The sequence below is a fragment of the Hypomesus transpacificus genome, chromosome 3, assembly GCF_021917145.1.
Source record: "Hypomesus transpacificus isolate Combined female chromosome 3, fHypTra1, whole genome shotgun sequence".
Classification (NCBI taxonomy): Eukaryota; Metazoa; Chordata; class Actinopteri; order Osmeriformes; family Osmeridae; genus Hypomesus; species Hypomesus transpacificus.
In genome coordinates this window covers 209,298-224,371 of record NC_061062.1, presented here as the reverse complement: position 1 = coordinate 224,371, position 15,074 = coordinate 209,298, and positions in this window count along the sequence as shown.

Here is a 15,074-nt window from a genome sequence, read left to right as displayed (position 1 = left end):
TTATGCTTATTGGAATTATAAGTATTACTGAATTGTTTATGTTAATGAATGACTGAGAGAAGAGAAAGCTACATTTGCCAGTTTCCCAGGATAAACGGCACATGTATGAACAGTGTTTGGCACAAAATTACATCTACAACTGTCACTTACAGAACAGAGAACATTGTCAGTTTTTCATACTTCCATACATTATGTTTTTTTGTGACTGATACTAGCAAACTGAAGTTCAGGTTTAAAGCTAGGGTCAGACGCTTCTAGACTGCTCCTGTTCTTTTCCAGACTGCTCCTGTTCCAGACTGCTCCTGTTCCAGACTGTTCCTGTTCCAGACTCCTCCTGTTCCAGACTCCTCCTGTTCCAGACTCCTCCTGTTCCAGACTGCTCCTCTTCCAGACTCCTCCCCCAGACTGCTCCTGTTCCAGACTCCTCCTGTTCCAGACTCCTCCTGTTCCAGACTCCTCCCCCAGACTGCTCCTGTTCCAGACTCCTCCTGTTCCAGACTGCTCCAGTTCCAGACTCCTCCCCCAGACTGCTCCTGCTCCAGACTCAGACTCCTCCTGTTACAGACTCCTCCCCCAGACTGCTCCTGTTCCAGACTCCTCCTGTTCCAGACTGCTCCTGTTCCAGACTCCTCCTGTTCCAGACTCCTCCCCCAGACTGCTCCTCCCCCAGACTGCTCCTCCCCCAGACTGCTCCTGTTCCAGACTGCTCCTGTTCCAGACTGCTCCTGTTCCAGACTCCTCCTGTTCCAGACTGCTCCTGTTCCAGACTCCTCCTGTTCCAAACTGCTCCTCTTCCAGACTCCTCCCCCAGACTGCTCCTGTTCCAGACTCCTCCTCCAGACTCCTCCTGTTCCAGACTCCTCCCCCAGACTGCTCCTGTTCCAGACTCCTCCTGTTCCAGACTGCTCCAGTTCCAGACTCCTCCCCCAGACTGCTCCTGCTCCAGACTCCTCCTCCAGACTCAGACTCCTCCTGTTACAGACTCCTCCCCCAGACTGCTCCTGTTCCAGACTCCTCCTGTTCCAGACTCCTCCTGTTCCAGACTCCTCCTGTTCCAGACTGCTCCTGTTCCAGACTCCTCCTGTTCCACACTGCTCCTGTTCCAGACTCCTCCTCCAGACTGCTCCTGTCCCAGACTCCTCCTCCAGACTGCTCCTGTCCCAGCCTGTCCCAGACTGCCCCAGACTCCTCCTGTCCCAGACTGCTCCGGACTAAGTCTGTTTCTCGCTGCTCCCAACCTAAGTTTTGCAATTATGTGCATCAGCTGTTGTGCTCCCCTTGTCCAATAGACACAACTATGTCTGATGAAAAAGGAAGTGAACTTAAGTAAATATAGGCTGGCAAAACTGGTTATCTAAAATGGCTGTGGGAGTTGCAGACAAATGTTATTGTTCTGTCCTTGTGGAGTCATGTTTGCACGTATTTTTAATCATCAGCCAAACCACTTCACATGTGACACTACATGTCTTTGGGTCCTGAGCAATACACCTGCCGATTCAGCTTCATACAGTGCCTGGTTCTTGAGATAATCAAGAGAAACAGACAAACACAGCCATATTCCTGGATTGATAGCCAGATTGAGCAGATGCAGCCCTTTAGCTGAAAATAGCTCCTGGTCAAGTCTCGCTTGCACATCTTTACCACAGCAGGTGAGACCAGGGCAAATTGTCACACAATCGGATTTAATTATGCGTAGGTAGAGGTTAAGGCAAAAACATTTTCCCCAAAATGATAACACTAGTAGAAATATGCCATTAAAACGGCAATAACATCTTCCTTTTTCGCATTGTTGTTCAATGCCTGAGCAAGCCAAGCCCCAACAGAGGGCAGTACAACGGTACTTATCCATGTTGGCATGGTGGCTTAATGGCCCAGTCATGTCAATGTGCTTAGTTCAAACGCTGCCCTTCGAGACCACACCAGAGCAGAATGACCCGACACCTGCTGTTGCAGGAAACCAACCTTACACACGTCTTGGTGCTTCGCTCTCCAACATGTTGTCGTCTCATGACCCCCACAAAGGGACAGATGGTCTTCGCACACCCAGCATGCAGTGCTTCTCCTTCCGTGGTCCCCAGAGTTGGAACGACCTCCTCGTTCAGCTACACACCTCTCTGTCCCCATGATCCCTCAGACATAGTCTCAATGCTCCGGTTCACCTTGACTAGCTTGGCCTGAGGTGACAGAAAGCTGCACTTACAGTACATTCTCTGCAGGTAATATTCAAGATCACTGTTTGGCAAGAGCCAACTCTCCGAATTGATGTTGCCCTCATGAAATTATGTTGATTTTGCAACACTTTACTTTTAGTGCTTCTAGTGCTTTTCGTACTACCTGCGGTTGTGAATCATAACTTTTAGTTTGCGTACAACTCGACAGGACAAGCCTCTGAAGGGACACAGGTAGTGTCACAACACTGCTGATGCAATGTTCAGAGACTCGCAAGCTGGTCACACATAGAAGGACATTCTCAGTCAGTAAGTCTCAGTATGACTTTTTTGCCACAATGTTTCAATTAAACAATTAAAATGTAACTCTCAGGGAAAATATACAGTTACATAGAGCACTACCAGAACCAAAGTGACAAATTGATTGTACTCATGCGGTAGTTTAATGGGAGCTCATACAGTAGAATCAGAATAAAACTCAACAATTTTTAAAACAGTTTTCAAATAACTATGACAAATATTTTAGTGAATTAAGTTACTTTAGTGCATAATGCCAAATGGTCATGTTTGTCTTTGTATGCTAGATTACATTCTGTTTACCTAAATTGATTGAAGAAGCATTTTAGTGGTACATTATGTAGTGTATGTCGTGTCCCTGGGCTGCACCAGCACTTTTCGTTTTTCTGTCAGTCTGTTCTTTGTCCGTCGATCCCTTGTGTTCTCAGTTGCAGGATCCAGCATTCCTGTCCACACACTCCATCTCCCTGTTAACCACTTACATCTGCAACTCGACAGTATATTATTATCGGTTCCACATCCACTCATCGCCAGTTCAACGTCACTCTGAGCTCAAGATATTCGATTCCTATCTGCATTACCGTAGTAAGTGAGATCATTGAATTCCCGTCAGTAACCTTCACTCTGTCTGTTTTAGACTCGGTCCCTACCTCGGCCGGCTCCAGTTCTGACCAGTCTCGTCTGCCAGCATGCCCCCGGATTCTCCACTACCACCACCCCCGCCAATTCTCCACTACCACCACCCCCTGCCAATTCTCTACTACCACCACCCCTTGCCAATTTTCCTACAAAATAATAAACCGTTAACCGATTCCCGTGTTCTGAGTCTTGCGTTTGGGTCTACCTACCAGCCAGCCCCTGTGACAGTGTAAAGATTTACAAATGACTAGAGCCCGGTTATAAGGGTTGACTCCAACCCTCACCCCGACCCTGACCCCTGACCCCAGCCTCCAAGTATGAGATCTAGCAACCCCTGTCAGGGGGAATGTTCATGGAGTAATTACTGGAGTGTTGGTAATCTAGGGTAAGGGTTATTTCTTTCATAATACTGAGTGGATAAACAACGTTAACATCAGTTGTTTGTGATGCCAAGGATCCTCAAGGTCCTACACGTTACCACAGCTTTTAGTTCTTTACATTATTTAACACAGTAGTTCATAAGGAAAAATCAAATAAGAAAATTGGAAACATTAGTGTCTCAACGAAACTAAAATATATGGTTAAGCCTTTCTTTGCAGCCTCTTACCTTATCCCCCCTCCAATCTCCTTGAGCTTGGGATTTGTCAAGGGAACGATTTGCAGACGTTTGAACCTAGATATCAATGCAGAAATTGGTTTTATACAATCTCTTATGGACCACCCAGAGCCTCTCCCACTTCAGGGAGAAACTGCGAAATCTTTTGTGAGAAACCTTTGACTTTAGATGTCCTTTTGTTAATCTCTCAGTAGATGCAAAAAGTGAAACGTTAAGACTGTTAATTGTCCCTTCAAGGTACTGTTAGTTTAATATTATTCTTACTCTCTTGGTATGACAGACCTACTTCATTGAATCAGATATAACTTATCTGTAGAAAATTACATTTGTGAGGCCCTAAAGTGGAGCCGTTCCATGTCAACGATGCACGTCTGAATAAACACAGATTAGTTACTGCTCTTAGTGTGAACCACCAGTCAGCTCTGTGGCATATTTGCAACTGAATTTGTGTCCCCAGAAACACTTTAAGGGACTGAACACAAAAAATTGAAAAAGCAGCTTATCTCCAAAAGCCTGCAAACAATTTGTGGTGTTTATTAATACGTGTTTATTTTTCTCAAGGAATTTTATTTTCTTTGCTTTATTTCCTCAAATTTACCATTAACAGTATCAACACTGTTTACTGTTTTCTTGTGGAGAGGTTAAATGTACACAAATTTGTTTCAAGGCATGGACAATCAAATCTTTTATATTTTTTGACAGAATTTTTGTCCGTTCTGGAACCTAGCATGATGTAATAGCATGGTACATCTGTAAAACACATCTGTAAAACACACTCTTATACACAAAGGAGTCTTTCTGCCCCATTTGTAAATTACCCCAATGACAACGACAATTTTTTTAATTAAATAAATGAATTTAAATGAATTGTGGTTTAGAACATCTTTTTATGTTCTGTACATCCAGTCCTCTGGGATTCAACAGTTTTTGAAGCATGCATAGTTATCAAGCAATGGACATCAAAGCATCTGTATGATGTCTTACTCTTCCTCTCCACAAAATCACTGGATTATCGTGAAAGTGTCCCAAGGGACACATTTGGACATGACAAGCTGTTCTCAAACCTTGTTGAAGAAGCAGAGTCGTTGAAGAAGGACTACAGGCCAGTATGAGACCAGCATGGCCCCCACTAAGACAACTTCCTGAGGGAACATGTTAGATGAGAGGAAGCTGAAACAACATCCATGTGGCGTTCTTGCCAGGACCAGTACAGTCAAACTGGCCTCTCTACAGAGTATGAGGCAGGTGGATAAACTTTGTGAGATTACATTACTGTATTGTGCCCCTCAGAGGCCAGGGAGGCCAGCCTCATGGTGTCCCTCACAGGGAGGCCAGCCTCATGGTGCCTCTCACAGGGAGGCCAGCCTCATGGTGCCTCTCAGAGGGAGGCCAGCCTCATGGTGTCCCTCACAGGGAGGCCAGCCTCATGGTGCCTCTCACAGGGAGGCCAGCCTCATGGTGTCCCTCACAGGGAGGCCAGCCTCATGGTGCCTCTCAGAGGGAGGCCAGCCTCATGGTGCCTCTCAGAGGCCAGCCTCATGGTGCCCCTTACAGGGAGGCCAGCCTCATGGTGTCCTTCACAGGGAGGCCAGCCTCATGGTGTCCCTCACAGGAAGACCAGCCTCATGGTGTCTCTCAGAGGGAGGCCAGCCTCATGGTGTCCCTCACAGGGAGGCCAGCCTCATGGTGCCTCTCACAGGGAGGCCAGCCTCATGGTGCCTCTCAGAGGGAGGCCAGCGTCATGGTGCCTCTCAGAGGCCAGCCTCATGGTGCCCCTTACAGGGAGGCCAGCCTCATGGTGTCCTTCACAGGGAGGCCAGCCTCATGGTGTCCTTCACAGGGAGGCCAGCCTCATGGTGTCCCTCACAGGGAGACCAGCCTCATGGTGCCCCTCACAGGGAGACCAGCCTCATGGTGCCTCTCAGAGGGAGGCCAGCCTCATGGTGTCCCTCACAGGGAGGCCAGCCTCATGGTGCCTCTCAGAGGCCAGCCTCATGGTGCCTCTCACAGGGAGGCCAGCCTCATGATGCCTCTCAGAGGGAGGCCAGCCTCATGGTGCCTCTCAGAGGGAGGCCAGCCTCATGGTGCCTCTCACAGGGAGGCCAGCCTCATGGTGCCCCTCTCAGAGGGAGGCCAGCCTCATGGTGTCCCTCACAGGGAGGCCAGCCTCATGGTGCCTCTCACAGGGAGGCCAGCCTCATGGTGTCCCTCACAGGGAGGCCAGCCTCATGGTGCCTCTCAGAGGCCAGCCTTATGGTGCCTCTCAGAGGGAGGCCAGCCTCATGGTGTCTCTCAGAGGGAGGCCAGCCTCATGGTGCCTCTCACAGGGAGGCCAGCCGCATGGTGCCTCTCAGAGGGAGGCCAGCCTCATGGTGCCTCTCAAAGGGAGGCCAGCCTCATGGTGCCTCTCACAGGGAGGCCAGCCTCATGGTGTCTCTCACAGGGAGGCCAGCCTCATGGTGCCTCTCACAGGGAGGTCAGCCTCATGGTGTCCCTCACAGGGAGACCAGCCTCATGGTGCCCCTCACAGGGAGACCAGCCTCATGGTGCCTCTCAGAGGCCAGCCTCATGGTGCCTCTCACAGGGAGGCCAGCCTCATGATGCCTCTCAGAGGGAGGCCAGCCTCATGGTGCCTCTCAGAGGGAGGCCAGCCTCATGGTGCCTCTCACAGGGAGGCCAGCCTCATGGTGCCCCTCTCAGAGGGAGGCCAGCCTCATGGTGTCCCTCACAGGGAGGCCAGCCTCATGGTGCCTCTCACAGGGAGGCCAGCCTCATGGTGTCCCTCACAGGGAGGCCAGCCTCATGGTGCCTCTCAGAGGCCAGCCTCATGGTGCCTCTCAAAGGGAGGCCAGCCTCATGGTGCCTCTCACAGGGAGGCCAGCCTCATGGTGTCTTTCACAGGGAGGCCAGCCTCATGGTGCCTCTCACAGGGAGGTCAGCCTCACGGTGCCTCTCAGAGGGAGGCCAGCCTCATGGTGTCCTTCACAGGGAGGCCAGCCTCATGGTGCCTCTCAGAGGCCAGCCTCATGGTGTCCCTCACAGGGAGGCCAGCCTCATGGTGTCCTTCACAGGGAGGCCAGCCTCATGGTGTCCTTCACAGGGAGGCCAGCCTCATGGTGCCTCTCAGAGGCCAGCCTCATGGTGTCCCTCACAGGGAGGCCAGCCTCATGGTGTCCCTCACAGGGAGGCCAGCCTCATGGTGCCTCTCAGAGGCCAATCTTATGGTGCCTCTCAGAGGCCAGCCTTATGGTACCTCTCAGAGGCCAGCTTCATGGTGTCCCTAAGAGGAAGGCCAGCCTCATGGTGTCCCTCAGAGGGAGGCCAGCCTCATGGTGCCTCTCACAGAGAGACCAGCCTCATGGTGCCTCTCAGAGGGAGGCCAGCTTCATGGTGTCCCTAAGAGGGAGGCCAGCCTCATGGTGTCCCTCAGAGGGAGGCCAGCCTCATGGTGCCTCTCACAGAGAGACCAGCCTCATGGTGCCTCTCAGAGGGAGGCCAGCCTCATGGTGTCCCTCATAGGGAGGCCAGCCTCATGGTGCCTCTCAGAGGCCAATCTTATGGTGCCTCTCAGAGGCCAGCCTTATGGTACCTCTCAGAGGCCAGCTTCATGGTGTCCCTAAGAGGAAGGCCAGCTTCATGGTGTCCCTAAGAGGGAGGCCAGCCTCATGGTGTCCCTCAGAGGGAGGCCAGCCTCATGGTGCCTCTCACAGAGAGACCAGCCTCATGGTGCCTCTCACAGAGAGACCAGCCTCATGGTGCCTCTCAGAGGGAGGCCAGCCTCATGGTGTCCCTCACAGGGAGGCCAGCCTCATGGTGCCTCTCAGAGGCCAGCCTCATGGTGCCTCTCACAGGGAGGCCAGCCTCATGGTGTCCCTCACAGGGAGGCCAGCCTCATGGTGCCTCTCAGAGGGAGGCCAGCCTCATGGTGCTTCTCACAGGGAGGCCAGCCTCATGGTGCCTCTCACAGGGAGGCCAGCCTCATGGTGTCCCTCACAGGGAGGCCAGCCTCATGGTGCCTCTCAGAGGGAGGCCAGCCTCATGGTGCTTCTCACAGGGAGGCCAGCCTCATGGTGTCCCTCACAGGGAGGCCAGCCTCATGGTGCCTCTCAGAGGGAGGCCAGCCTCATGGTGTCTCTCAGAGGGAGGCCAGCCTCATGGTGTCTCTCAGAGGGAGGCCAGCCTCATGGTGCCTCTCAGAGGGAGGCCAGTCTCATGGTGCCTCTCACAGGGAGGCCAGCCTCATGGTGTCCCTCACAGGGAGGCCAGCCTCATGGTGCCTCTCAGAGGGAGGCCAGCCTCATGGTGTCTCTCAGAGGGAGGCCAGCCTCATGGTGTCTCTCAGAGGCCAGCCTCATGGTGCCTCTCAGAGGCCAGCCTCATGGTGCCTCTCACAGGGAGGCCAGCCTCATGGTGTCCCTCACAGGGAGGCCAGCCTCATGGTGCCTCTCAGAGGGAGGCCAGCCTCATGGTGCTTCTCACAGGGAGGCCAGCCTCATGGTGTCCCTCACAGGGAGGCCAGCCTCATGGTGCCTCTCAGAGGGAGGCCAGCCTCATGGTGCTTCTCACAGGGAGGCCAGCCTCATGGTGTCCCTCACAGGGAGGCCAGCCTCATGGTGCCTCTCAGAGGGAGGCCAGCCTCATGGTGTCTCTCAGAGGGAGGCCAGCCTCATGGTGCCTCTCAGAGGGAGGCCAGTCTCATGGTGCCTCTCACAGGGAGGCCAGCCTCATGGTGTCCCTCACAGGGAGGCCAGCCTCATGGTGCCTCTCAGAGGGAGGCCAGCCTCATGGTGTCTCTCAGAGGGAGGCCAGCCTCATGGTGTCTCTCAGAGGCCAGCCTCATGGTGCCTCTCACAGGGAGGCCAGCCTCATGGTGTCTCTCAGAGGGAGGCCAGCCTCATGGTGCCTCTCAGAGGGAGGCCAGCCTCATGGTGCTTCTCAGAGGCCAGCCTCATGGTGCCTCTCACAGGGAGGCCAGCCTCATGGTGCCTCTCACAGGGAGGCCAGCCTCATGGTGTCTCTCAGAGGGAGGCCAGCCTCATGGTGTCTCTCACAGGGAGGCCAGCCTCATGGTGCCTCTCACAGGGAGGTCAGCCTCATGGTGCCTCTCAGAGGGAGGCCAGCCTCATGGTGTCCTTCACAGGGAGGCCAGCCTCATGGTGCCTCTCACAGGGAGGCCAGCCTCATGGTGCCTCTCAGGGGCCAGCCTCATGGTGCCTCTCAGAGGGAGGCCAGCCTCATGGTGCCTCTCAGAGGCCAGCCTCATGGTGCCTCTCAAAGGGAGGCCAGCCTCATGGTGCCTCTCACAGGGAGGCCAGCCTCATGGTGCCTCTCACAGGGAGGTCAGCCTCACGGTGCCTCTCAGAGGGAGGCCAGCCTCATGGTGTCCTTCACAGGGAGGCCAGCCTCATGGTGCCTCTCAGAGGCCAGCCTCATGGTGTCCCTCACAGGGAGGCCAGCCTCATGGTGCTTCTCAGAGGCCAATCTTATGGTGCCTCTCAGAGGCCAGCCTTATGGTACCTCTCAGAGGCCAGCTTCATGGTGTCCCTAAGAGGGAGGCCAGCCTCATGGTGTCCCTCAGAGGGAGGCCAGCCTCATGGTGCCTCTCACAGAGAGACCAGCCTCATGGTGCCTCTCAGAGAGAGGCCAGCCTCATGGTGCCTCTCAGAGGCCAGCCTCATGGTCCCCCTCAGAGGGAGGCCAGCCTCATGGTGCCCCTCAGAGGCCAGCCTCATGGTGCCCCTCAGAGGCCAGCCTCATGGTGCCTCTCAGAGGCCAGCCTCATGGTCCCCCTCAGAGGCCAGCCTCATGGTGCCTCTCAGAGGGAGGCCAGCCTCATGGTGCCTTGATAGCTTTTTGTTTTGTGTTTGATTATCTTTTTCAAATAAAAACCTCCTTGCTACAAACCCACTCACACATGCAGTGTGGCCTAAACAACCCTATGATGAGGCCAGTCTTATTCAGTCCTTAAAATCCACATTCAATGCAAGTTGTTACTGACTGGTTAGTTTAGAATCTTTACCAGTTCCACAACTGTTTTGATTAAAAGGTACTTTGTTACCGGTACCGCTTGTACAAGTTCCCCTTTTGGGTCACAAAGTACTGTAACTGACTTTTATAACAATAATCCAAACCTGTTTGCAAACCTTGATTTGAAAACATTCAAATTAACCATTTTTTCTGTGTTACTTTATGTGGAGCACAAAAATAAGTTTTCTATATAGAGACAGAATGAGATCAGAGAGAGCACAGATGATCAGTAGAACCAGTAGGGCCCCATAGCAGTGGGATGTCACACTGTGTGTCATCCACGTGATAGTGATTGAGACACACGGCTTCTATGCAAGTGAAGAAAACAAAGTACACAAAACACAAATAAACTCACTGAAACATCTGCAGATACAAGGGATACAAACAATCTAATTGGATGATCCGTGAAGTCATTGAGTCTGTAACGAGAGCATGTGATTTGAAAGTAAATAAAGCAAACTACATGAGTCAGGGATGAGGTGTTGTGATATAACCCCTTCATGCGCCCCACAGCAGAACCGTCCCTGACAGCCGTCTGGGTCCACAGCTGTGTGTTCACAGTGTTAGCTTCCTATGGGCACATGAAGTGGCTGGAATTTGTCATTTTCTTTCTTGTTTTATTGACTTTTGGCAGATAAAAGGCACTGTGCCATAAGTAAAAGTACTATTCCACACATTTTTATATTTCTCAGATGGCTGACATCAATGTCTTGGTGCATCATGGTAGTTGGGATCATGGAGTTTGAGAATGTTGAGCGGTGTCTTCTCCAGGAGAGGACTTCAGAACTGAAAGGGTTGAACTTGTGTGGGTTGCTGTTTCCAACACAAAGCAGGTGCAGGACAATGAGAGTCGCACTTTATGAGGACTTAACTCTTGGCTTTTTGGTTCCAAGCATTCAATTACAATCTGAGGTGAAATAAAAGTGGTCTTTTTTGCTTTCATTAGACATATACACTTATTTTCCATTCCATACAGTGATTATTGCACTGAGGTGGGAGCTCAACGTGCAAATGGGATAGCAGCACTGAGTGGAAGTCAGTGTGCCATGAAGTTTGTCTTTGGACAATTTCTTTAGTTTTGGCAAAAGTATATTTCTCATGTCCTTTATTAGAAATAGTAATGGAAAACAGAAATCACTTTTTGATGGTTGATTGCAAACATATGGGAACTCTATTCATGTTTTCATTTCAGTGGCCTGTGGTCGCACAAGGACATGTGTTTGCTCTTCCTGTTAAAGTATGCACTACACATTACATTACATTTATGCATTTGCAGACGCTTTTATCCAAAGCGACTTCCAAAAGAGAGCTTTACAAAAGTGCATAAGTCACTGATCATAACAACGAGATAGCCCCAAACATTGCAGGTAACCAAAACATGAAGCATACATTGTGAAAACTAAATAAGTCCCAAAGGGAAGAACCATAAGAGCATGTAGTTAAACAATATACAATTAAACAACATGATCCTCGAAAAAGTGCAAGGTTGTACCTGCGGAAAAAAGCAAGCAACAAAAATATATTATATAGCAAGTACAATAGTTTTAAGTCAGTTACAACTAACCAACAAGAGCAACAAGTCTTTCAATAAGAGTCATTGTGATCCTGGAGGAAACATCAGGTCCAGACAAACATTACTAAGTGCCGTTGTACTCCCGGAATAAGTGCGTCTTGAGCCTTTTCTTGAAGGTGGGGAGACAGTCAGTGTCTCTGATGGAGGTGGGGAGTTGATTCCACCATTGGGGGGCCAGACAGGAGAAGAGCTTGTGTTGGGACCGGGCACTCTTGAGTGGTGGGACCACCAGACGGTTGTCAGAAGAAGACAGTAGGTGGCGGGTGGGGGTGTAAGGCTGAAGCATAGACTTTATGTAGTCGGGTGCAGTCCCGTTCACTAGTCGGAAGGTCAGTACCAGGGTCTTGATTCTGATACCGGCCGTGATGGGTAGCCAGTGGAGAGAGATGAGGAACGTCTGGGTAGATTGAAGACGAGGCGGGCTGCTGCGTTCTGAATCCTCTGGAGAGGGCGGGTTGCGCATGCTGGGAGATCAACACATGTACTGTAGACTTGACATTATACACATTTAATGAAGAGTAGATTAGTTTTAAGAAAGAAAAAAAAAAGTTTTAAGTGTATTGGAAAGATTTGAAACATATTCCCTTGAATCCCTTGACAGTCACCACTGCCCTCCAGTCTGCCAGAGCGGCTTCCAGGTCATCCGTCATCATTCTACTGGACCTTTCTGCAGCGTTTGATACGGTTAACCACCAGATCCTGCTCTCCAGACTTTCTGAGATGGGCATCACTGGCACTGCACTCCAGTGGATCTCATCCTACCTGTCGGGAAGATCCTACCAGGTCTCCTGGGGAGGCAAACTCTCAGGCCCTCACCAGCTCTCCACTGGTGTCCCACAGGGCTCCATCCTTGGACCCCTCCTCTTCTCTCTGTACACCACCTCACTTGGACCAATCATCACCTCCCATGGCTTGTCCTACCACTGCTACGCTGACGACACGCATCTGTACCTGTCGTTCCCACCGACTGATCCGGGGATCTCAGCTAGGATTGAGGCCTGCCTCACAGGCATCTCCGCCCTGGATGACCGAGCACCACCTTCAGCTGAACCTTGCGAAAACAGAACTTCTCATCATCCCGGCTAAACCTTCCATCTCCCACGATCTCGCAATCACCCGGGGATCTGCGACGGTGACCCCTTCATTTTCTGTCAGGAACCTTGGGGTTGCCATGGATGACAAGCTCTCCCTCACGGCCCACATTGCTGCAGTCTCCCGGTTGTGTAGATTCACCCTCTACAACATCCGGAAGATCATGAGATACCTGTCCGAGCACTCCACCCATCTGCTAGTCCAAGCACTTGTCCTGTCCAAGTTGGACTACTGCAACTCGATGCTCGCTGGTCTCCCAGCATGTGCAACCCGCCCTCTTCAGAGGATTCAGAACGCAGCGGCCCGCAAGGTCTACAATCTACCCAGACGCTCCGATGTAACCCTGCTCCTCATCTCTCTCCACTGGCTACCCATCACAGCCCGTATCAGATTCAAGACCCTGGTACTGACCTTCCGAGCAGTGAACGGGACTGCACCCAACTACATCAAGTCTCTCCTGCAGTATTACACCCCCACCCGCCATCTACACTACGGTCTTCTTCAGACAACCGCCTGGTGGTCCCACCGCTCAAGACCGCCCGATCCCAACACAATCTCTTCTCCTGCCTGGCCCCCCAATGGTGGAACCAGCTCCCCACCTCCATCAGGGACATTGACTGTCTACCCACCTTCAAGAAAAGGCTCAAGACGCACTTGTTCCGGGAGTACAACGGCATTTAGGAATGCCTGGCTGGATCTGATGTTAGTTTCCTCCAGAATCACAATGACTCTTATTGAGAGACTTGTTGCTCTTGTAGGTTAGTTATAACGAAGTTAACTCTTGTACTCGCTGTGAAATATTTTACTGTTAATTATTCTTTTACAGGTACAGTTTTGCACTTTTTGAGGTTCATGTTGTTTTAATTTGTAACCTGTATAACTGCATGATCTTATGGGTCTTCCCTTTGGCACCTGTTTAGTTTATCACAATGTATGCTTCATGTTTGGCTGCTTGCAATGTTTGGGACTATCTCGTTGTTATGATCAGGAACCTATGCTCTTTTGTAAAGCTCTCTCTTGGAAGTCGCTTTGGATAAAAGCGTCCGTTAAATGCATAAATGTAAATGTAAATTCCAACGTCTACATGTCCTATATGCAAGCAAACTGTCCTCCACACACAAATCACCACCAGTAGGTGACAGACCCTGCCAGCCCTCCACGCATCAAGGGGGAGGTTCCTTAACCATAGATGGACCCCCTCATAATACTCTATAGTTCCACTCATGTGCAACGCATGAGTAACTACAACACATTTATGTATTCTGGTTCTGCGTCGATAATGTGAACACACATTCCTAACCGGTATTTAATTTCATATACTTTTTTTATTTGACCAATGTGCCCACACTTCTTATGTTGACTGTATGTTTATGCAAATTATGTATATCCATGTGTGTGTTTGGCTGCTCAGTCTGCATGTTACTTCACATGCAACTCATCACTGCACACCATCAACATGGGCTGGGCTTCACTGACAATAAAACTGGTCGATTCTTACTTGAAACAATTCTCCAGAAGCAATCTTTAACACCAGACATGATCTCATGATTAGCAGAAGTTGTGTCTTCACCTTGCTGCCTCTGTTGTAGGAGGAACTGCTTTTTTAACCAATCACTGTGGGACACCTGAGAATAATACTGTCAAATACTTTTGGAATAATTCAGATGAACATTGAATATTTTCTTAAATCTGGTATTTTTTATATATACTCATATATTTAGTCTTTATTTAAAATTGAAATAAACGTATTGTATAAATAAGGGATACATAAATAGTATGGCATGTGTATTTTTTATTTCCCCAAGTATTGTACTATAACGTAAAAAACACAGAGGTTACTTGGGAAAAGCTTAGCGGAGACAACCAGGAATTCTTCATGGAACTACGAAATGGCTTATTGCAGAAGGAAGTCTTGATAAAAAGCAGGGACAAAAGTTTCCAAGGAAATGGACATGCTTAATACACATTATCTCTCTCATTTATCACTGAGGAGTTTATGAAATGACAAGACCTGCTTCTAAGAAACTTCCCAGAAGGAGAGGAATGTTCAGAAGAGAGAAGTTGAGAGTTGAAGCTCCTGAAAAGTTGTCTGCATCTTGTTGTAGCCCTTTAATTGTTGTGTATGTCGAGATGAACAGAAACCATAAAGACTGAATTATGAACTCACTAAGACTTCCCATGCTTTAAAACCCTGCAAGCAAAATGTACATAGCAACAAATAATCTTTATATTCAGTTTTAACATTTTGTTTACATATCATGAACTAAGTTAACAAGTTCTGCATTGATTTGTTGATCAGGAAAGGTGGGCCAACATTAAAACTGCATACTAGGAATTATTAGATTATTTAGATGTATCTCATATATCAGTTCTTTTTGAAAAGAGAATGGTCAGTGCATTTTCAAGTGCCCTCTTTGCCTTTTAAACGTATAACTTTGTTCTCATTTCCTTTGGCCGATATCTCCAAAACTTGGCAACTCACATCAAAACAATCTAGATGGATAAATAGCGCCACAGGCAAGAGGGGGTGAACTTCCCCTTTAATGCGCTAAATGCTTCAGCAATAATTTGAGTGTGCAAGTCTCTGTTAGGTGCTATAAAGTCTCACACATGTTCACATGAAATCTCCTGCATCACACTACTTGCAGTTGAGAATGTAGGT